The sequence below is a fragment of the Triticum urartu genome, chromosome 4A, assembly GCF_056163025.1.
Source record: "Triticum urartu cultivar PI428250 chromosome 4A, HENAU_Tu73, whole genome shotgun sequence".
Classification (NCBI taxonomy): domain Eukaryota; kingdom Viridiplantae; phylum Streptophyta; class Magnoliopsida; order Poales; family Poaceae; genus Triticum; species Triticum urartu.
This window is the reverse complement of record NC_141876.1, coordinates 297,710,395-297,732,781: the sequence shown is the minus strand read 5'-3', so window position 1 is coordinate 297,732,781 and position 22,387 is coordinate 297,710,395. Positions and strand designations below refer to the sequence as shown.

The window sequence follows — 22,387 nt, the reverse complement described above, 5'->3', positions numbered from 1 at the left end:
TCCGTTTGGGGGTGGCAATGGGGTCGTGTCCGCCCAGATTTCGGGATGTGGCGGCCGTGCGCCCAATGTGCGGCTGCATTTCAACCGCATCTCATTAGTTCAACCAGCATACTAAAATGAAGCATATTAAATGGTTCAAATGAAACATAGCAAATTGTTATACGCCAGAAATAGTCTTACAACCCAATCAAAAGAAAACAATATCAAATAGTCTTACAACCCAATTGAAATTTGTTTGCATGAAAAATTTTAAACTTATAGGTCCACTGGTTGCCAATGTGAGTCTACATGTGCTCGGCCAACTCATCCTGAAGCTGGACATGAGTACGCCAATCCCGTAATTCACGATGAAAATGGACAAACTGTTCGAAGGTTGCAGGAGGTGGCTGCTCAGGCTCAACATCTTCACCCTGGAAATCAAACCCTTGGCCGTAGATGCTTTCATCACGCTCTTCCTCCATGATCATGTTGTGCATGATCACACATGCAGTCATCACCTCCCAAAGCTTCTGCATGCTCCATGTCAATGTAGGGTTTTGAATGATACCCCATCGAGACTGAAGCACACCAAAAGCACGCTCCACATCCTTCCTAGCACTCTCTTGCATTTGGGCAAACCTCTGTCTCTTCTCTCCTTGCGGATTGAGTATGGTCTTCACAAGAGTGGACCACTATGGATAGATACCATCAGCAAGGTAATATCCCTTGTTGTACTAGTGGCCATTACCCTCAAATTTGACCTCCGGACGGTGACCTTTTTGCAAGCCTTGCAAACACTAGAGAATGATGTAGAACACTGATATCATTGTGAGAACCAACCATGCCGAAGAAAGAATGCCATATCCACAGATCGTGTGAAGTCACCGCTTCAAGTATGACAGTAGCACCTTTCGCATGCCCCTTGTACTGCCCCTGCCAAGCAAATGGACAGTTCTTCCACTTCCAGTGCATATAATCATTACTAACAAGCATGACCGGAAAGCCCCTCTCGGCATTGATCGCCAACAACCTCTCTGTATCAGTGTCAGTTGGCTCTCTGAGGGACTCAGGGCCGAACACCGCCACCACGGCCTTTCAGAAACTATACATTGAGGGGAGACATGTGGACTCACTCATACGGACATACTCATCCACAAGATCACCAGGAATTTCATATGCAAGCATGTGGATAGCCGCAGTGCATTTCTGATAAGAAGAGAAGCCAAGCTTACCAAGGGCATCCTCTTTGCACTCAAAGTATGGATCATATGCTACCACTCCCTCCCGAATACGATTGAATACATGTCTCGCCATATGGAGCGACGACGAAATTCGTGTGGTTTGAAGAGTGTGTTATTCTCAAAGTAATCGACATAGACAAGGGTGTGGCCTCTCTCCCTATTGCGGTTCAAGGTCGGAACATGGCCGGGGATTGATCCCCTGTATTGAGGCCGCTTCCTAGTAATGTGGTCGTGGACAACCAATGCAGCCGCCACAAACTCTTCATCATTCGAGGACGAATCATCCGATGAACAATGAAGTTGTGAAAGAATAACTAATCCCCTCTATCCATGATACCTTGTGAGTAACGGGTCGAATACCTTGCGGTCGTGGTGGAGAGGCGGTCGGAAAGAGCAAGTCGATGAAGCGAAGCAAGGTTGGTGTTGATGGGGTGGGCGCGCTGCGGCAATGCAATGCCTACCGGAAGTTGTTGGGGTCGACGACCGGTGACGGTACCCGTAGCTTCTCTCCCATCGGCAACAAGGAACCACGAACGCCGGGAAAAACTACCGAAACGCGGGCGTGGGGCGGCTATGACATGGCGTGGTTGTGGGGCGGACGGCCTTGTTGGAAGGCAGCACGGCTGGGAACGGGGGTGGCAGTGGTGATGGTGGAGGGCGAAGGGAAGAGGGAAAAGAAGGGGAAGAGAAAAGTGGTTGTGTCCCTGACGGATGGGCCATGGAGGACTGGGCGTGCCGCGCCCGTCCGCACGTATCCGTTCGGCCACAAACGCGGTCCAACTTTAGGCCGAAATGGGTTGAAAGCGGACAAAAACAGACAACGGGCGTATTATTTGACAAATCTGACCCTTTGCTGAAACTAATACCACATCTGACCCCTTGGCTAACCTATGTGCAAATCTGACCCCTGAGATCGACGTCAAAGAGGATGGAGCCGAACCTGTACAGGTCGGCGTCAGTAGAATCATGCGCCGAAGCAAGGTCGGCGCCGAGCTCCTTGGAGCCGACCCCTCAGAGCATCTGACTGCAGCAATGTCTTGGCGCCGTCCTGCACAAGTTCGGTGTTATCCTCCTTGGCGCCGACCTCAGGGGCCAGATTTGCAAATAGTTTGGTCAAAGGGCCAGACATGACATTAGTTTTAACAAGGGCCAGATTTATCAAATAATACTTAGTTTGATCCCGCGCGTTGGGCGGCGTGTTCCGTCAGTTTGTCCCCAAACGGACGCCGCCGGACCCGCGCGTTGGAGTTGGCCTAAACCCTTCCTGTACAATCCACACTCCCCACATCCACCACACCTCCATCCATGGCCTTCTCCCCCGCTCTCCACCTCCACCACCCGCCTCGCCTCCATTACCTCCTCCTCTCCTCCAACCCTCTTTCGTCCTCCTTCTGCGCTCAGTACCCATGGTTCTCCGCCTGGTCCCGCCCCCGCCGCGGCCTCCGACCGCCTGCCCCTGCTCTCGACCTCCGCCCGGAGCCCTCCCCCACCTCCGACTCCGACGACGAGGACGCCGTAGGAACTAGCCGCCATTCCGGACGCTCCACCATGTCTCTCATTCTCCGCCGCCTCAAGCGCGCGGGCTATTCACCCGAGGCCCAAACCGCCCACTCCACCGTCTCTCAGCACCCGCGGCGGGGCTCCGTGGAGGACGTGTTCCGCGCGGACGATGGTGTGCTTCCCAACGCGCGCGGGGGATTCGACAATGACGCGGAGTCCTCGCTCGTGGACGCGCGGTTCCCGTGGGAGCGGCCGATGCCACCGCCCGAGGCGGCTGCGCGGGCCGCGAGGTCGCCGGCGTGGATGGCGGAGCTTACGCTCCCTGAACCCGAGCTTAGGCGCCTTCGGCACGCGGCGATGAGGATCAAGTCCAAAACCCAGGTGGGCGGCGCTGGGGTGACGCGGGAAATCGTGGCAAAAATCAAGGAGAAGTGGAGGACGGATGAGGTGGTCAGGATCAAGGTCAACGGCACACCTGCGCTCAACATGCGCCTCTTCCACGAGATACTAGAGGTGTGTATTGGATTTTTACGGAATCTCTTAGCTTGCATCAAGCTTCTTTGGTACTCCAGTAGTTTAGTTTAGTTTCGTATTGGTGGAAATGCTGGATTGCTGGTACTGTTCTTACCAATTTAATAGTTCATTCATGCTTGAGGCGGGTTGCTGCTTGTAACACTGCAAGGTGAATTAGTTTTAGGATGGGATTGTTGGTAGAATTCTTAACAATGTTGTGTGTATTTTGAACTGTGTTGGTTCGAAACTTGAGCTGTAGGTTTAGCTGCAAAATGTGACTTGGAATCTTGTATGTGTTTCACTCGGCAGTTGTCCCTAAGTAATAGGAGTACTACTTAGTTGTGCTAGCTATCCTTTAAAGGCCATTTCTAAGACAAATTAGTATCGGGATATTTAGAGTGATTATCATTATTGATTCCTGTGATGTGTTTGTTATTGATACTGTTATTCACTTATTTTACTTCTGTCCCAGAACTTTGTTAAATACTAGCCTGGTTGAGAAAAATCGGTAGGGAAAACTTATTTAATACTGAAAATGATTAAGAATGTTATTCAGAAAAGGCATAATTAGTAACTTAACGATCACAGCAGTTTTAGGGCACAATAATTGTTCTTTGCCAGAATCGTGCAGAAGCTTCCAAACTTCCTGAATCTTGAGCTTAGAGTGATATCACTTGTAGAACTAAACTGAGTTAAAAGCTAGCTATCTAGTTCATAGTCGAGTTTGGTTTATGTCCAAATCAAGACATGATATTAAATATTTTCCTTTTGGTGCAATAATATAACTCCAATAATTCATTGCACAGAAAATCAGTTATTTCACTACCAGAAGATTTACCAAATGAATGGTCAATTAGGACCTGTTAACAAGTGCAAATAGAGAAGGCAGTATATGTTTATTCAGTATGTTGATTAGTTTTCTTCGTGCCACAGTTTGCCTAAAACTTCACTTATTATCTCTACACATGGCCTACTAGTTCTGGTGAATACATTTTTAGGGTTGTAGTTCTTGCCAATGCAATAACTGTTTTCTTTTGTTTGATCCTAATTAGAGAAAAACAGGGGGATTGGTAATATGGAGGTCAGGAACTTCTGTTTCTCTGTACAGGGGAGTAGCCTATGACGTACCTGAGACCACTAAGGGAACAAATAGGACTTGGCAGGATGTTGGTATGAAGTCCTCAATAAAAGGGCCTCCTACCCCTTCCTCGCTACCTAACGGGAAAGTTAATAGCATGCAAGATAGCAATGGAGGCTTGGTATCTAATACTGAGAAAGAGGAAACAATTGAAACAGTTCCAGAAATCAAATATGAAGAAGAAATTGACAGGTTGTTGGATGAGCTTGGCCCTAGATACAGTGACTGGCCTGGATCCAATCCATTACCAGTAGATGCAGATTTGCTTCCCGCAACTGTACCTGGTTACAAACCCCCTTTCAGAGTTCTGCCATATGGAGTACGGCGGTCACTCAGCCGAAAGGACACTACAAATTTGCGGCGTCTTGGTCGGGGACTGCCTCCTCACTTTGCTCTCGGTACCTTTGTTGTTTTAGTTAGCTTCTAATTTTTCTTCCTCTAGTTCTACTATCATTTGGTGATGTTTCCCCTTTCTGATGAATGTTAGGGCGAAGCAGACAACTCCAAGGATTAGCAGCTGCTATGGTGAAGTTATGGGAGAGAAGTTCCATTGCAAAAATTGCTTTGAAGAGAGGAGTGCAACTTATTACCAGTGAGAGGATGGCTGAAGATATCAAAGTAAATATAGACTCTCTTTCATTAAAAAAAATACATCAGTTTTTGTACTCCATACTTATGGAAAGCCTTTTGAGCTTAGTTAGAAATGTATTCATTGGTACTGGAAACACCAAAGTACATATTTTTTGTGCAAATGAAACACTGCTAGACCTTTTTTCACAGATATTATACTCATTTTGTGCACCTTGAACTTTGTAATTCATCTATCAATTTTCCTATCTGAATATGTCCTGCTATATATGTGCTGACCTAGGCTGCCATGCCATAAAATGTTCGAGAATACATAGATTTTGGAGAAGGCATTAATGAATAAGAACAATCCAGTCTGGGATCAAAGTATTACCATTTCCAGTCCAAAATAGATAGCCTAGAAAGCACACAATCAACATTTTAAAGCTTTACCACTAATATGCATGTAACTGTTTAGGTTTGTCACGTAAAAATGATACCACTCTTTACTTAAAGTTATGTAAGCTATTGCTCCAAGATTGTCATTTCCTTTTCAATCTTGTGTGATAAAGTTTCTGTTCTATGGTATTATTTCAGTTTTTGTGCATTTGCTTAAGACTGTAAATTTGGTCACGTACCAAGTAGCTCTTCAGCTCTAGATTGGTATTCATAGCAGATGCCGTTGAGAGACTCTCATTGAACCTTACAATTGATATCTGGATATTTTTTTTGAAACGCGGTCCCTTAGGGCCCGATTCATTAGAAAAGGTAGAATAGAGTTGCCCGGTTAATTTACGGAAACCCAGGCGAAAACCGTTACAGCACGCCCTCAAGAAAGGGCACCCGGCCGACCTGGCACCAACAAGACCACACACACCGCCGAGAAGAGGACACCGTCGAGGCTGCATGTGTTGTCATCGTGTAGGATCGAAAGTATGTCTAGAGGGAGGGGGGTGATTAGACTACTTGACCAAATAAAAATCTATTATTTTCCCAATTTTAGTTGTGGGCAGATTTTAGCAATTAGCACAAGTCAAGCAATCAACCTACACATGCAATTCTAAGAGTATAGCAGCGGAATGTAAAACATTGCATATGAAGGTAAAGTGAAGGATTTGGAGAAGGAAAACGCAACAGAGACACGGAGATTTTTGGCGTGGTTCCGATAGGTGGTGCTATCGTACGTCCACGTTGATGGAGATTTCAACCCACGAAAGGTAACGGTTGCACGAGTCCACGGAGGGCTCCACCCACGAAGGGTCCACGGAGAAGCAACCTTGTCTATCCCACCATGGCCATCGCCCACGAAGGACTTGCCTCACTCGGGTAGATCTTCACGAAGTAGGCGATCTCCTTGCCCTTACAAACTTCTTGGTTCAACTCCACACCACATCGGAGGCTGTCAAGTGACACCTAACCAATCTAGGAGACACCACTCTTCAAAAGGTAATAGATGGTGTGTAGATGATGAACTCCTTGCTCTTGTACTTCAAATGATAGTCTCCCCAACACTTAACTCTCTCTCACAGATTTGGCTATGGTGGAAAAGGGATTTGAGTGGAAAGCAACTTGGGGAAGACTAGAAATCAAGGTTCAAAAGGTTGGAATGGAATCTCTTGATCTCAACACATGAGTAGGTGGTTCTCTCTTAGAAAATGGATGGTGGAAGTGTAGGTACGTTCTGATGGCTCTCTCACAAGTGGAGAAGGGGGTGGAGGGGTATATATAGCCTCCGCACAAAATTCAACCGTTACACACTTTTGACTCATCTCGGTGGCACCGATTAGGAAACTCGGTGGCACTGATCTGTTCAAAAATATGAAGGTTAGGAATCTCGGTGGGACCGACTGTAACAACTCGGTGGGACCGATGTGCTAGGGCTTAGGGCAAACATCATCTCGGTGGCGCCGATTGCATCAACTCGGTGAGACCGAAGTGAAGCAATAAGTAATAGAGAATCTGTCAAGCCAACTCGGTGAGACCGATTGCATAAACTTGATGGGACCGAAGCGAATGCAATAGATCACAGAGCGCTGGCAAGGCCATCTCCGTGGGACCGAGATCCGTATCGGTGTGACCGAATCGTTAGGGTTTTTGGCAATGGCTATGTCAAATGAACTCGGTGACTCTGGGTAGAAAGAATCGGTGGGGCTGAGTTTGGAATTAGGGTTTGGACATATTTGGATGGAGAAGGTGGCTGAGGGTTTTGGAGCAATATCACTAAGCACTTGAGCAAGTAGACCATTAAGCAACACCTCATCCCCTTTTAATAGTATAGGCTTTCCTATGGACTCAATGTGATCTTGGATCACTTAAATAGAAATGAATAGTTTTGAGCTTTTGCCAATCTTTGTCCTTATCATTTTGAGGGGTCCACATCTCTAGTCCATGCCATGCCAATCATTGAACATCCTGAAATATTTATCTTGAATGAATACTAGTTCAATGAGCTATATGTTGTTATGAATTACCAAAACCACCCGGGGATTCGTTGCACTTTCACATCATCATCACCTCTCCCCAAGCAGGCGACTCCGACTTTGCCGTAGATGACCCGTCAAGACCCCTTAGAACGAACGACACATGACGACCTCGCCAGCCAAAGCCAAACAATCGACCGAAGACGTTGAGGATCGGCAACTCTGATTTTGCTTATGCGCTTCACAGGAGAAAGTTGCATGCCTCGCACTGACCTAACCCAGCGCATCCTCCGGAGAGCACCATCCGCTCAAACCACCCTCATGGAGTCATCGTTGTTGCACGGGCCCCGCCGCACGCAGCTCTGACTTCTCTGTCATAGTGAGAAACAAGCATAGGCACACTTGTTGCCGAACCGAACCGTCGACATCAGAAGGACAAGCGGCAACCCTCGTCGTCGCCACACAAGTCGCAACGCCAACCACTCGCATCACCGGTTGGGCACCTGCCAACCGTGATGCCGTGCACGTCCAGCCCAAGGGAAGCACGGGGTAGGATCACCGGTCTTCAAAGCGACGCCCCAAAGGGGGAAACGCCGCTGAGACGACGTCGTTGCTCGACAGATGGGTCTAGGCTTTCGCCTGAAGGACAAGATCCGAGGATGAAGTGGGTCGAAGAACTCCACGGCGGTGCCTTCAAGAAGGGGAACGACGCCCGTAGACGCCGCCACCGACGGCCGGCCAAAGTCAGGCAAAGCTTGCACTCGGAGTAGACCTGACGAACACCCTCATGCAGCCGACTAAAGCCGGCCTACACCTCCGCTGGCCCACACACCCTTGCACAGCAACCGTGCCGTCTCCACACAGGGACCACCACTCGGCGCATCCGCCTCACTGCCGCCCGCCATGCTCACCAGGATGACCGCGCAGAGGCGACACTCCAAGAAGCCTGAAGGGGTTGCCACACCACCCCACTCGCCGGGGAGGAGCAGCCGGGACCGAGCCCGAAGCTCGCCGACGAAGCTTCCGTCGCCGCCACCCACAAAAGACACCGTTTAGGAGGCCGCCAAGCCACCGGGAGCCGTCGCGCAGCCGGAAGCAGCCGCGCCGCAGGAAGCTGCCAAGACCTTTGCACATCTGGCTGGTCCAGAGAAGACCGCCGCCGCGAGCAGGACGTGAAGGCCCGATACGCCGTGTGCCCACCATGGCAACACCACAGCACGCACCGAGAACCTCCCCCGCCACCACGCATGGAGCCGCCATCCCGGAGATGGGTGCACCCAGATCCACCAGGGGCCGCAGCTCTTGCGCCGCAACGCCGCGGAGAGAGGAAACGCCCTGCCGCCACCATCTCGGGGGCATGTGCGGGCTTAGCCGGCGGCCCCTCCGGCGGCGGTGATGCGGGGGGGCAGGGGGTGCAGGCCCTGCGGCGGTGGCGCCGGGTATTAATCCAATGCTTATTGGACAGGAGGAATGGACTAGAGATAGTTTTGGTCAATAGTGTTACATGGTGGCCATTATGATCACCTTGGTAAGGTGAGCTGGAATTAGAGGAAAGGAATAGAATAGTCTGATTGACTGCGTTCATCAAACTGAACTCATGCATCATAAAACTATAGAAGCAACATTGGCACATCATGCATATTTTACATGATGTGGCTCAAGCCTGGCTTGCTCTACATCAGTCCTGGTTTTTTGCCCCCCCCCCCCCCCCCTACGTTTTACCTGTGTACAACTATAGCACATATACCCTGCATATTTGAACCTGCAGGGTATATTTTATCCAATACAATTGTGCAGTCTCTGTTTGATATGGGAGAGCCTTGAACTTTATCAATCTTTTCACCACTTCGTTTCTCCTGTTTGTAACTAACTAATGTTTTCCTGGTCCACTCACAGAAATTAACAGGTGGGGTAATGCTTTCAAGGAACAATGACTTTGTAGTCTTCTACAGAGGGAAAGATTTCTTGTCCACGGAACTCGAAGAGGCACTCCTAGAGAGGGAAAGTTCAATGAAGTCCCTACAAGATGAGGAGCAAGCACGGTTAAATGCAAAGCTGTCATTTACTTCTAGCACTGAGGCATTTATAGAATCCACTGTAGCTGGTACTCTTGAAGAGACCCTTGAAGCTAACTCTAAATATGGAAATGAACTGGACGTTAATCATGTGGACAAGATGACAAGAACTGTAGAAGCTGCAAAGCATGCTGATCTTGTAAGGAAGTTAGAGTGGAAGCTTGCGCTTGTAAGTGATAAGACTTTGAATAGTGAGATTGCTTTATTAGATTCTCTTGTGAACAAACCATTTTCCATATAAAAAAACATTCTTATTTGCCTTATCATAATCTCTTGTTTAATTTAGCTGGGCACATGAGTATAATTCAAACCATCTTACCACAACAATTCAATAATATTCGATAAGAACATAACCTGAAAAATTGCAGTGAACTTAATATTTCTTTTTGCAGAGTGCAGAGAACAACCTTTTAGTTGCAATCTTACATGTACCCAACCACGCTAATGTGGTTCAAATGCTTGCGTAGTTGCGTAACATGAATTACACTGAAGATGCAATTTATGATATTTGAACTTAAATAATTCACTTTATTTATATGCAGGCAGAGAAAAGGATAGCAAAAGCTAAACGAGTGCTTGGAAAAGTCGAGACTGCATTGAAGCCAACTGAAGATACCAAACCACCTGAAACAATAACCGATGAAGAGAGGTTCATGTTTCGGAAACTTGGTCTAAGGATGAAGGCATTTCTGCTCCTTGGTAAAATCTACTCCCTTTTACAAATATAAGATGTTATAACTTTTTTCTGAATCAGATGTATATAGACACGTTTTAGTGTGTATATTCACTCATTTTAGTCTGCATGTAGTCCATATTGAAATATCCAAAACATCTTATATTTGTGAACGGAGGGAGTACTTACCAGTTTACTGCCACTTATTTCCTTTGATCCTGTAGTACTGGAGTTTTTTATTTATTCCAGTATCATTCATTTACCTGTGATTTTTTTTTTTGGAAGGGGCATTGTCTTTTGCTCTAGTTGCTCATTTATTTTATTCCCATGAGATCTAGTCTCCTTAGATTGTCATTATAATTATGTTTCAACTTCATATACATTCTTTTGTTTTATGTATTGCCTTCACCACTTTCAGGTAGAAGAGGAGTTTTTGATGGCACAATCGAAAATATGCACTTGCACTGGAAATACAGGGAACTGGTGAAAATACTAGTGAAAGCAAAGTCTTTTGCAGATGTCAAGAGGACAGCACTATCACTTGAAGTTGAGAGTGGGGGCATTTTAGTTTCTGTGGACAAGGTCTCCAAAGGCTATGCCATTGTTGTGTTTCGTGGGAAGGACTATAGACGTCCTTCCATGCTGAGACCAAGGAATCTTTTGTCAAAGAGAAAGGCTTTAGCTCGATCCATTGAGCTACAGAGAATGGAGGTCCTGTTTTGTTTCTTGGATGGTTGCGGACATTTACTAAAAACTCAACCTGCATTACAAAAGTACTCCCTCTTTAAAGAAATATAAAAGCGTTTAGATCTAGTGATCTAAACACTCTTATATTTCTTTACAGAGGGAGTAGGTACTCAAAAGGAAGAAACCCATTTTGTTAGAGATTCTGTTAGAGCAACTCTGTAAAGCAAACTTTCATTCATTTCCCTAAATGATATATTCCCTCCGTTCCAAATTACTGGAAGTTCTAGCTTTGTCCTAACTCCTAAGTTCCAACTTCTTCAAGTTTGACCAAGTCTACAGAAAATATATGAACATCTACTTTATATTTTCATCCTACCACCTGCGTCTCATATACTATCATGTGGTAGTATATATACTACATCATTTTAAGAATGTTCATATACTATATCTAAGATTTTCTAAAACGAGCTATATGAAAAAATTGCATGCGAGTCCATATATTTTAGTATATTTATAAATACCTGTATATTTATACATGTAAAACAACAGTCTATATGTATACATATATGTATATTTGATGTTGTAGATATTAGCATATTTTCTATATGCTTGGTCAAACTTAAAGAAGTTTGACTTGGCACATAACTAGAACTTCAAGTAATCTGGAATGGAGGGCTAATATCATTCTTTTCTCTTGGTGGCAGGCCTTGAGTCGTCACATTGGAAAGTTAAACAGAAGGGTGAATCAGCTCAGATCCGAACTGGTACGTAGAGTATCCAACTGATTCAGTTGTGACAAAATTACCATTTTCCAGATGCATGTCATGATGACAAATGTTCTCGATTTTCAGGTCCAAGTAGAAGATGTGAAGGACCGAGGAGACAGAGGAGCTGTATGCTAAACTAGATTCTGCGTATTCAAGCGAGGATGAAGATGTAGAGGTGAGTTTATTTCATCCATCGAACTATGCGCCAATGGTTTCTTTGAAACCTGTAACCGCCCACCCTTTTCTATGTAGGACAAGGATGATGAGGCTTATCTCAGGAGCTTTCACAACCCAATTGCGAGGGCAACCGCTGATGATGAAAATGAAACCGCCATTGAGGACAGTGAGTCTAGTTATAGCAATGACGACGATTCCGCTGAAGATAATGGCGACTGTGACGAAGAAGATGAAGTTAATGGTGTGGAATATTCAGACTATGACTGACGATGAAGACTTGAAGCGTAACTTGTATTCCGGTTGTCCTGACGGTGACCGACCGGCTAGAAGAAGGGGATGAATCAGACGGAAGATGTAGCGATCTACTCCCCCCCTCCCAAAATATAAGATTTTTTTTAACACTAGCATAGTGTCAAAAACGTTTTTATATTCTAGGACAGAGGGAGTAGATAACATTAGAAACTCATCACACCATACAGGGATCACCCAACCGAGCTAGCCATGTAGCTAGACAATCCTGTACAGTGAGTAAATAATGAGTATTCACTTGGTCTAGTTCATCTTTTTTTTGTGTTTTTTTTTTTGCGGGAGGGTCTAGTTCATCTTGTTTTAAAGAAATATAAAAAGGAATAGAAAATAAAATGATTCAAGAAGAGTTAGAATGTCAGTTCCTCAGTTCCTTGAGCGGTACTGAATAAATGATGACTTGAATTAAGGTTTGGGCATAAAGATTCCATTGACCCGTCACAAATGAAAAGCAAAAATACCCAATATCATCTAGTGACTTTTAGTGCTACCAAATAAATGATTACTTGAATTAAGGTTTTGGGCATAAAGGTTCCATTGACCCGTCACAAATGAAAAGCAAAAATTCGCAATATCATCGAGTGACTTTTAGTGGTGGTCAACATTCTAGCTAGATTGATTCATTCTCTCGAAAGACAAGCGTGCGTGTCTAGATTGTGCTTGGAGAGAGTGTTGTCCCTCGGCATAAACTTGTGGTTGCTGACTTTCGGGATAAGCATGCCAAAGTCGGTAGAACGAAGTGGTGAAAGCTCAGGCATTCAAGGAGAGGGTCATTAAGAAGGGCCCTTGGGAGGAAGGAGGGGATGCAGACAATATATGATGATGGCTTGCATTCGTAAGGTGGCCTCAGAGGAGTTTGGAATGTCCAAGGGAAGTAGAAGCGAAGAAGATACCTGATGGTGGAATGATGATGTCCATAAGGCTTTAAGGAGAAGAAAGATTGTTTCAGACGCCTATACCTAGATAGGTGTGTAGACAATATAGAAAAGTGTAAGATGGCAAATAAAGCTGCAAGGCGAGCTGTGAGTGAAGCAAGGGTCAGGCATACGAGGACCTCTAACAGCGGTTAGACACGAAGGAAGGCGAAAAAGACATCTATAAGATAGCCAAGATCCAAGAGGGGAAGAGGAGGGATGTTGACCAAATCAAATGCATTAAGGACGGAGCAGACTAGCTCCTAGTGAAGGACGAGGAGATTAAGTATAGATGGCGGGAGTACTTCACAAGCTGTTCAATGCGAAGAATGAGGGCTCTACCATTGAACTGGACGACTTCTTTGATGATACCAGCAGGCGTTTTGTGTGACGATTCCAGGAGTCTGAGGCCCTGATTGTATCCCCACTTAGGTGTGGAGAGGCCTCGGGGACATAGTGGTAATATGGCTAACTGATACATCTCCAACGTATCTATTTTTTCTCACGCTTTTCCTCTTGTTTTGGACTCTAATATGCATGATTTGAATGAAACTAACCTCGGACTGACGCTGTTTTCAGCAGAACTACCATGGTGTTGTTTTTGTGCAGAAATAAAAGTTCTCGGAATGGAATGAAACTTTGTGATGAATTTTTATATAATATATAAGAATTTCTGGAGCCAAGACCTACCGGAGAGGGGCCCCCTGGGTGGGCACAACCCACCAGGGCGCGCCTCCCTCTCCTGGCGCACCCAGGTGGGTTGTCCCCACCTGGTGGCCCCGCTGACCCTGAAACTAACGCTATAAATTCCTATTTTCGGAGAAAAAACAGGAAGAAATAATTACCGCGATTCACGAGATGGAGCCGCCGCCAAGCCCTGTTCTTCCTCACAAGGGCAGATGTGGAGTCCGTTTGGTGCTCCAGAGAGGGGGATCTTCGTTCTTCGTCATCACCAACCCATCTCCATCACCAATTCCATGATGCTCCCTACCGGGAGTGAGTAATTCCTTCGTAGACTCGCTGGTCGGTGAGGAGTTGGATGAGATTCATCATGTTATCGAGTTAGTTTTGTTAGGGCCTGATCCCTAGTATCCACTATGTTCTTAGATTGATGTTGCTATGACTTTGCTATGCTTAATGCTTGTCACTTTGGGCCCGGGTGCCATGATTTCAGATCTGAACCGTTTATGTTATCATCATTATATCCATGTTCTAGATCCGATCTTGCAAGTTATAGTCACCTACTACGTGTTATGATCCGACAACCCCGGAGTGACAACAACCGGACCCACTCTCGGTGATGACCATAGTTTGAGGAGTTCATGTATTCACTATGTGTTAATGCTTTGTTCCGGTTCTCTATTAAAAGGAGGCCTTAATACCCCTTAGTTTCCAATATGTACCCCGCTGTCACGGGAGGGTAGGATAAAAGATGCCATGTAAGTTCTTTTAATAAAGCACGTATGACTATGTACAGAATACATGCCTACATTATATCAATGAACTGGAGTTAGTGTCGTATCGCCCTAGGTTATAACTATCACATGATGAATATCATCCAACAAGTCACCGATCCAATGCCTACGAACTTTTCCATATTGTTTCTGCTAAGTTACTTTATGTAGGGTAGAACCCTAGATGGCCGATATTCCATGAAAGGAGCAGATTCTGCGAATAACACGAGGAGAAACACGAGAGAATCACTCAAACCAACAAGAACGATCACACATATGCTAGATCCGAGTACACATAGAGATCACACGATCCGAAGTCAACACGGGATGATACAAAGGGTAACCGATTCTTCTCCGTGAGGAGGTCTTGATGGGGGTCTTCTCCGTGAGGAGGTCTTGAATCCAACGTGGATCTTCTCCGAAGAGGGGCCGCAGTCTCTCTCAAGGAGTAGATCCGTATGGATGAGCGAGGCTCTATCTCACAAATGAGCTATCACAACGCTAACCCTAGAAAGAGGGAGGAGGAGGAGTATATATAGTCTAGGTGGGTGAAGGGGTACACGGGCCTCGGCCCTTACACTGTGCGTAGACAGGGGAGTCCGGACGTCCGGGCTTTCGCGAGGGGCCGGATGTGCGGGCTCGGGGTGGTCGGATTTCCGGGCCATCGGGGATGGCCTTGACGCTCTCTGGATGGAGGGTGCCGGATTTCTGGGCTTCGAGCCGGATGTCCGGGCTGGGGCCGGATGTCCGGGCCTGTAGGTACTTGGCGGCTGGGCGGCTATTGTGGAAGATGCTCCAGGGGCCGGATGTCCGGGGTCATGGCCGGATGCCCGGGGCCTGGAAGCTACTCTTGACTCCTTCCGTTGGTTCTCTTCATCCGTGAACTTGGGGACTTGTCCGTCTTCACGTGCATCTCCGGAAGGGTCCTCTTGGTACCTAATCATGCACAACATCTCAGACTTAGGTAGTAGCCATGTCTCGAGTGGGTCATATGTGATATCACTAAGGAAGTCACCTCGGTCTCGAGAGCTCTAGCTCTAGCTCGTGTCATAGGTCCTCTTGGCACTTCGTGAGACGATGGTAGGTCCATGGGGATGGCCGTAGGATGCTCTGCATCATCTCCCCTCCCTTGGGAAAGATCCGACCTCGGATCGATATCTTCATCACCATGGTAGGGTGAGAGATCTTTGACGTTGAAGATGTCGCTCACGAAGTACTTGTCTCGTGGAATGTCGATCTTGTAAGCGTTGTTGTTGTAGCGTTCAAGCACCTTGAAGGGTCCACCCGCTCGTGGTAGAAGTTTGGACTTGCGTTCGTGGGGGAAGCGATCCTTACGAAGGTGTAGCCACACAATATCTCCAATGTTGAACACCATGGGGTGCTTGTTGAGGTTGATCTTGGTCGTGAGTCGTTGTACTTGGCGTTCAATGGTGTGCCTTGTATCTTCATTCATATTCTTGAGATAGTTGACTAGGGCACTTGCGTCCATGTTTGTGCGCTCTTGTAGTGGTAGAGGAAGAATGTCCAATGGGGACAACGGGTTGAATCGTAGACGACCTCGAAGGGGGACTTGCTGGTAGTCGAATGTCTTGCTCGGTTGTAGGTGTACTCGGCGATAGGTAGACACTCCTCCCACTCCTTGATGTTTTTCTTGATTAGCACGCGAAGTAGAGCGGATAGTGTGCGGTTGGTCACCTCCGTTTGGCTGTCGGTTTGTGGATGGTATGCCGTGGAGAAGAGTAGCTTGATTCCGAGCTTGGCACATAAAGTTTTCCAAAATTAGCTTAGGAACTTGACGTCGCGGTCCGAGACTATCGTCTTTGGTACTCCATGGAGGCGCAATATTTCCCTACAAAAGAGATTGGCAACATGTGAAGCATCGTCTATCTTGTTGCAAGGAATGAAATGAGCCACCTTAGAGAATCGGTCCACAACAACAAATACCGAATCCTTTCCATTTCTAGTTCTAGGCAAACCAAGCACACAATCCATGCTAATATCTTCCCATGGTTGATATGAAATTGGAAGAGTCATATAGAGACCATGGGATTGAGCTTTAGACTTAGCTTTGCGACATGTAGAGCATCAGTTGGTGAAGCGGTTGACGTCGTAGAACAACTTGGGCCAAAAATAGTTCTTGGAGAGCGTAGCAAATGTCTTGTCGCATCCAAAATGTCCCATTAGTCCTTCGCCATGAGATTCTTGCAAAAGTAGCAAATGAAGAGAAGACTCGGGATGCAAAGTTTGTTAGCTCTCATAAGATAATCATCTTTGATGTAATAGCGTTCCCAAGATGTATGCATCAAACATTTGGCATAAGGAATAGCAAAAGTAGGATCATGCGCATACAAGTCTTTTATGTGCTCAAAGCCAATGACATCCAATTCAAGTTTAGTAACAAGCATGCATATGCAGGAAAGTGCATCCGCCACAACATTTTCCTTACCTTTAATGTACTTGATGCCATAAGAAAAAGACTCAATGAACTCACTCCATTTAGCATGATGCTTGTTCAACTTAGTTTGACCCTTAAGGTACTTAAGTGTTTCATGGTCGGTATGGATGATAAATTCATGAGGGCGAAGATAATGTTCCCATTCATGAAAAACTCACACTAAAGCATATAGCTCTTTGACATAGATGGGGTAATTGAGTTGCGCTTAAGAAAGTTTCTCACTAAAGTAAGCTATGGGGCGCTTCTCTTGCATTAACACACCTCCTATGTCATTATCACTAGCATCGCAATGAATCTCAAAGGGTTTGTCAAAGTTGGGTAATGCAAGCACAGGAGCATGAGTAAGCAAATTCTTAAGCTCATTGAATGCGGTATCTTGGGATGATCCCCAAACAAAGGGTGCATTCTTCTTACTCAAAGCATGCAAAGGTGAAGCAATGGTGCTGAAATCCTTCACAAATCTACGATAGAAACCGGCTAAACCAAGGAAGCTACGCACTTGTTGCAAGTTGGTTGGTTGGGGCCAATTCTTAATAGCATTGATCTTAGATTCATCAACATGAACACCCTTAGAAGATAGTATGAAACCCAAGAAAACAAGCTTGTCAGCACCGAAAAGGCATTTGTCCATATTAGCAAAAAGGTGCTCTTTTCTAAGAGTTTGTAGCACGATCTTAAGGTGGGTGACATGATCTTTGAGACATTTGCAAAACACAAGAATAACATCAAAGTAGACCACAACAAATACACCAATATAAGGTCGAAAAACAACATGCTTGAGTCGCATGAAAGTACCGAGTGCTTCGGATAAACCCATTGGCATAACAAGCCATTTGTAACGCCCCATATGTAACTTGCCACATTTGTATTCCAACTCTTGCCATTTTCGGCACTAAGTTATGATATTCCTCATTGTTGGGTTTTGTCTTTGTTTTTCTTTTTGCCTTCTTCATGCATCTCATATCATGTCATTATGTACATCGCATTTGCATACGTGCTCGTCTCATGCATCCGAGCTTTTTCCCCGTTGTCCGTTTTGCATTCCGGCGCTCCTATGTCCTCCGGTGTCTCCTTTTTACCTCTTTTCGTGTGCGGGTGTTAAACGTTCTCGGATTGGACCAAGACTTGCCAATCGGCCTTGGTTCACTACCGGTAGACCGCCTGTCAAGTTTCATGCCATTTGGACTTCGTTTGATACTCCAACGGTTAACCGAGGAACCGAAAAGGCCTCGTGTGTGTTGCAGCCCAACACCTCTCCAAAGTGGCCCAAAACCCACCAAAACCCCCTCCATCATCTCGGTCGTTCGATCACGATCGCGTGGCTGAAAACCGTGCTCAATTTGAAGCCTCCTAGCTCCTTCTATGTATAAATAGGTGCCTCCCCCAAAAATCCCGGATCAAACCCTACCCTAACCTTCCCCTCACGCCGCCGGACGTTTCCTCTCCACCGGACGGACATGTCCGCCGCCCTCGCCGCCACCACGTGGCGCCTCCTAGTTCGCTGAGGCACCGCGCCCCACATCTCCGCCGGCCCGCCAGGCTCGAGGCGGGCCCCCGAGGCCCAGTCGGCCGTCGCCCGCGCCCGTTCGTCCCCGCCGCCCGGCTCTCCCCACGCCGCCCCTCGCCGCCTCCTCGCCGCCCGCGCGTGCCGGAGCTCGCCGCCGGCCGCCTCCGGTCCGCCACCGGTCGTCGTCGCCACCGGTCGCCGCCTCGCTCCCCGTCCACCTCGCCGGCCTCCCCGTCCGTGCTCGTTGGCGCCCCGACGTCCTCCCACGCCGGCCACTTCTTCCCGCTACTCCGGCGAGCCCCTGCTTCCTCTACGACCCCGGCGAGCTACTGTTCCAGCGAGATTCCAGTGGACCTCGGGAAGCGCGCCCCAGATCCAGATCCGAAATTAGGGTTGACCCAGTTTTCTGTCTAAGTCTGCATTATTTTTAGCATTCTTCATCGCATCATAACTTTGCATCCGTAACTCCGTTTTGGGCGTGTAGCATATCAAATTGTTCGTTTGGATGTACACTTCATTTCATTCCATTGCACCATGTTCATTTGAGTTCATCTTGATTCCCTAAATGCTATTGCAAGAGTGCTATGTAATGTTAGTTTCAGATTCTTAACAGATTTGGACATTTGTCATTTTTGCCATGTTTAATGTGTACCTCCTATGAGCTTGAGCCCTACATGTGTTTTGGGCTATGCCATGCCATCTTTACAGGGGTGTATGCCATGTATTTTTGTGATCAATGTGGTGACTAGCACAAGCATGCAAAGTAGCTCTCGTGATATTGCTGATTTCATGGAATTAGAATTCTTCTAAGCCATTTCCCTGATGATATTTTTATGCCATGTATTCTTGTTGCTACAGAGTGATCCATGCCTCTTTTGAGCATGTTCAGTAAGGATGATTTTGAGATATTGTTATGCTCTATCCATCCATGTCTTCGTTTGCAATTATGGAGTATCCTAGCATGACCCAATCTTGCTCTACTTTTGCTATAAAATGTTCCTGGCAGATTGTTTACATGTTAATCAATTTTGCCGAGGTTGTTATAGTTTATCCATGCATGCTATGAGGTTGTTCTTGCCATGGTTAGCTTATTTATCAAGTCTTCTTGCTGGGTGTATGCTTAGTTTGTCATGCAATGCCTTGTGGTGAGTGCATCGAGCTCGCAAACATGCCTATGTAACTCTGTTTTTGCCATGTTCCAGTTTTCGGCTAAGTCTGAATCTGTTAACGAAACTTGCTATGTTCACATGGTTGCCATTGTATTTTCCAATCCCTTTTGGCTTATGGTCAGTAAGGGACTTTTATTATATGCTTTGTGTAGTTACATGCCATGCCTTGCTTTGCCATGATATGTCCCTGTAGCATGTTGTTATCTTGCTCTAAACATTGCTTCCTGATGTTATTTCCTGACATCATGTTATTTTCACTAAGTCTGTGAACCTGATATCTTTTGCACTTTTGCCATGCTTGTTTGAACCTGCTATTTTGTGTTTTAGCCGTTGCTCAGTGTTCATCTTTTGTCAAGCATCTTGAGTGGATCACTACCATGTGCTTTGTTGTTATGTTAGAGTGCAGTAGCTTATTTTTCTTGATGCATTTAGATGGCATTGTGCTGTTAATCACAGCTTTGTGCCATTATTGTTTTGCTTGCCATTTGCAAACCGTGCATCCGATTCCGGTGATCTTTATATCGATTTCAACCGAAATCAACTCATCTTTCCAGCGGCACTCTTGGTTTGCCAAGTTGAGGCCTGGTTCAATCTTTTCCTTCCGGAGCATGCATATGCATTGCATATCACATCCCGCATATCATGCCATGTTTTGCATCATGTTGCTTGTGCATTGCACCGTGGTTGATCATGGTTCCTTTTGATTATATTCTTGATTTGTATAGAGCCGGGAGACGAGTACATGATCGAGGAACCCGCTAAGTACGTTGACGAGGATCAAGCTTACGTCAACTCGGAGAACTTTGCAGGCAAGATGACCATACCCTCGAAATCACTTCTATCTTTGCTTGCTAGATACTCGCTCTATTGCTATGCCTATGCTATGATACCTACCACATGCTTTATCATGCCTCCCATATTGCCATGTCAAACCTCTAACCCACCTTGTCCTAGCACACCGTTGTTTGGCTATGTTACCGCTTTGCTCAGCCCCTCTTATAGCGTTGCTAGTTGCAGGTGAAGATTGGAGTTTGTTCCTTGTTGGAACATGTTTATTGTTGGGATATCATTATTATATCTTGTTTACTTTAATGCATCTATACACTTGGTAAAGGGTGGAAGGATCGGCCTTATGCCTGGTGTTTTGTTGGACTCTTGCCGCCCTAGTTTCCGTCATACCGGTGTTATGTTCCTTGATTTTGCGTTCCTTACACGGTTGGGTTATAATGGGAACCCCTTGAAAGTTCGCCTTGAATAAAACTCCTCCAGTAAGGCCCAACCTTGGTTTTACCATTTGCCACCTAGCCTTTTTCCCTTGGGTTCCGCAGACTCAAGGGTCATCTTTATTTTAAACCCCCTGGGCCAGTGCTCCTCTGAGTGTTGGTCCGAAACGAGTAGACTGCGGGGCCACCTCGGGGCAACTTGAGGGTTGGTTTTACTCGTAGGATGTCTCATCCAGTGTGCCCTGAGAACGAGATACGTGTGACTCCTATCGGGATTTGTCGGCACATCGGGTGGCTTTGCAGGTTTAGTTTTACCATTGTCGAGATGTCTTGTAACCGGGATTCTGAGTCTGATCGGGTCGTCTTAGGAGAAGGAATATCCTTCGTTGACCGTGAGAGCTTGTGATGGGCTAAGTTGGGACACCCCTGCAGGGATTTGATCTTTTGAAAGCCGTGCCCGCGGTTATGGGCAGATGGGAATTTGTTAATGTCCGGTTGTAGAAAACCTGAAACTTAACATAATTAAATGGATCAACAGCGTGTGTAGCCGTGATGGTCTCTTTTCGGCGGAGTCCGGGAAGAGAACACGGTCTCGTGTTATGATTGTACGTAAGTATTTCTAGGATCACTTCTTGATCATAGTTTCTTGACCGTGCCTTGCCTTCTCTTCTCGCTCTCATATGTGTATGTTAGCCACCATATATGCTAGTGCTTGCTGCAGCTCCACCTCATACCTTTTACCTACCCATAAGCTTAAATAGTCTTGATCGCGAGGGTGTGGGATTGCTGAGTCCCCGTGACTCATAGATTACTTCCAAAACCGAATGCAGGTGCCGATGGTACCGTTCCAGGAGATGCGACTGAGCAAGTGGGAGTTCGATGAGGACTCAGGACGATACTATGTTTCCTTTACAGACGATCAGTAGTGGAGCCCAGTTGGGGCGATCGAGGATGCATTTGGGGTTGTCTTTATTTTTGGTTCCGTCGTCGGACCTTGATTGTATCTGGATGATTGTAATGCTATATTTATGTTTTTGTGTGAAGTGGCGATTGTAAGCCAACTATGTATCCCTTTCTTATTCAGTACATGGGATGTGTAAAGATTACCCCTCTTGCGACATTGCCTACAATGCGGTTATGCCTCTAAGTCGTGCTCCGACACGTGGGAGATATAGCCGCATCGTGGGTGTTACAAGTTGGTAATCAGAGCCTTCCCCGACTTAGGAGCCCCCTGCTTGATCAAATCCCTGGCGTTGTTGAGTCTAGAAAAATGTTTTGAGTCTTTTAGGATTATATATATCGGAGAGTAGGATTCTTTTTACTCCTCAGTCCCTTCGTCACTCTGGTGAGGCATCCTGACGTAGAGTTTTGACTCTTCTCTTCTCAAATTTCACTAATTTTTTTTAGGATCACACGGGTATCTTGGAATCGTTCTGATGGTTTTGTGAGGAGAACATTGTGCTTGGTGCCTCCTGACATTTAGGGGTTGTGGCAGTGTCCCTGGGAGTTGAGCTCCGAGGTGTTGTCATCACAATTTTATCGTTGCAGTTCTGGAATACCTGAGTTTCGCCAACATCGAAAATCTCTTTTATGCAGTTGTTGGTGAGATAACCTCGATGCCA

The 22,387-nt window shown here is 46.3% G+C and overlaps 1 pseudogene across 1 annotated transcript; it reads left to right on the top strand.

Annotated features, from left to right (window-relative positions):
• The first annotated feature begins 2,458 nt into the window (after positions 1–2,458).
• Positions 2,459–12,292, top strand: LOC125551502 (CRM-domain containing factor CFM3, chloroplastic/mitochondrial-like; annotated as a pseudogene). The gene is made up of 9 exons (XR_015600999.1): positions 2,459–3,233; positions 4,286–4,769; positions 4,859–4,989; positions 9,255–9,602; positions 9,976–10,132; positions 10,525–10,817; positions 11,498–11,557; positions 11,645–11,735; positions 11,813–12,292. The product of XR_015600999.1 is annotated as a CRM-domain containing factor CFM3, chloroplastic/mitochondrial-like (transcript).
• The last annotated feature ends 10,095 nt before the right edge of the window (positions 12,293–22,387 follow it).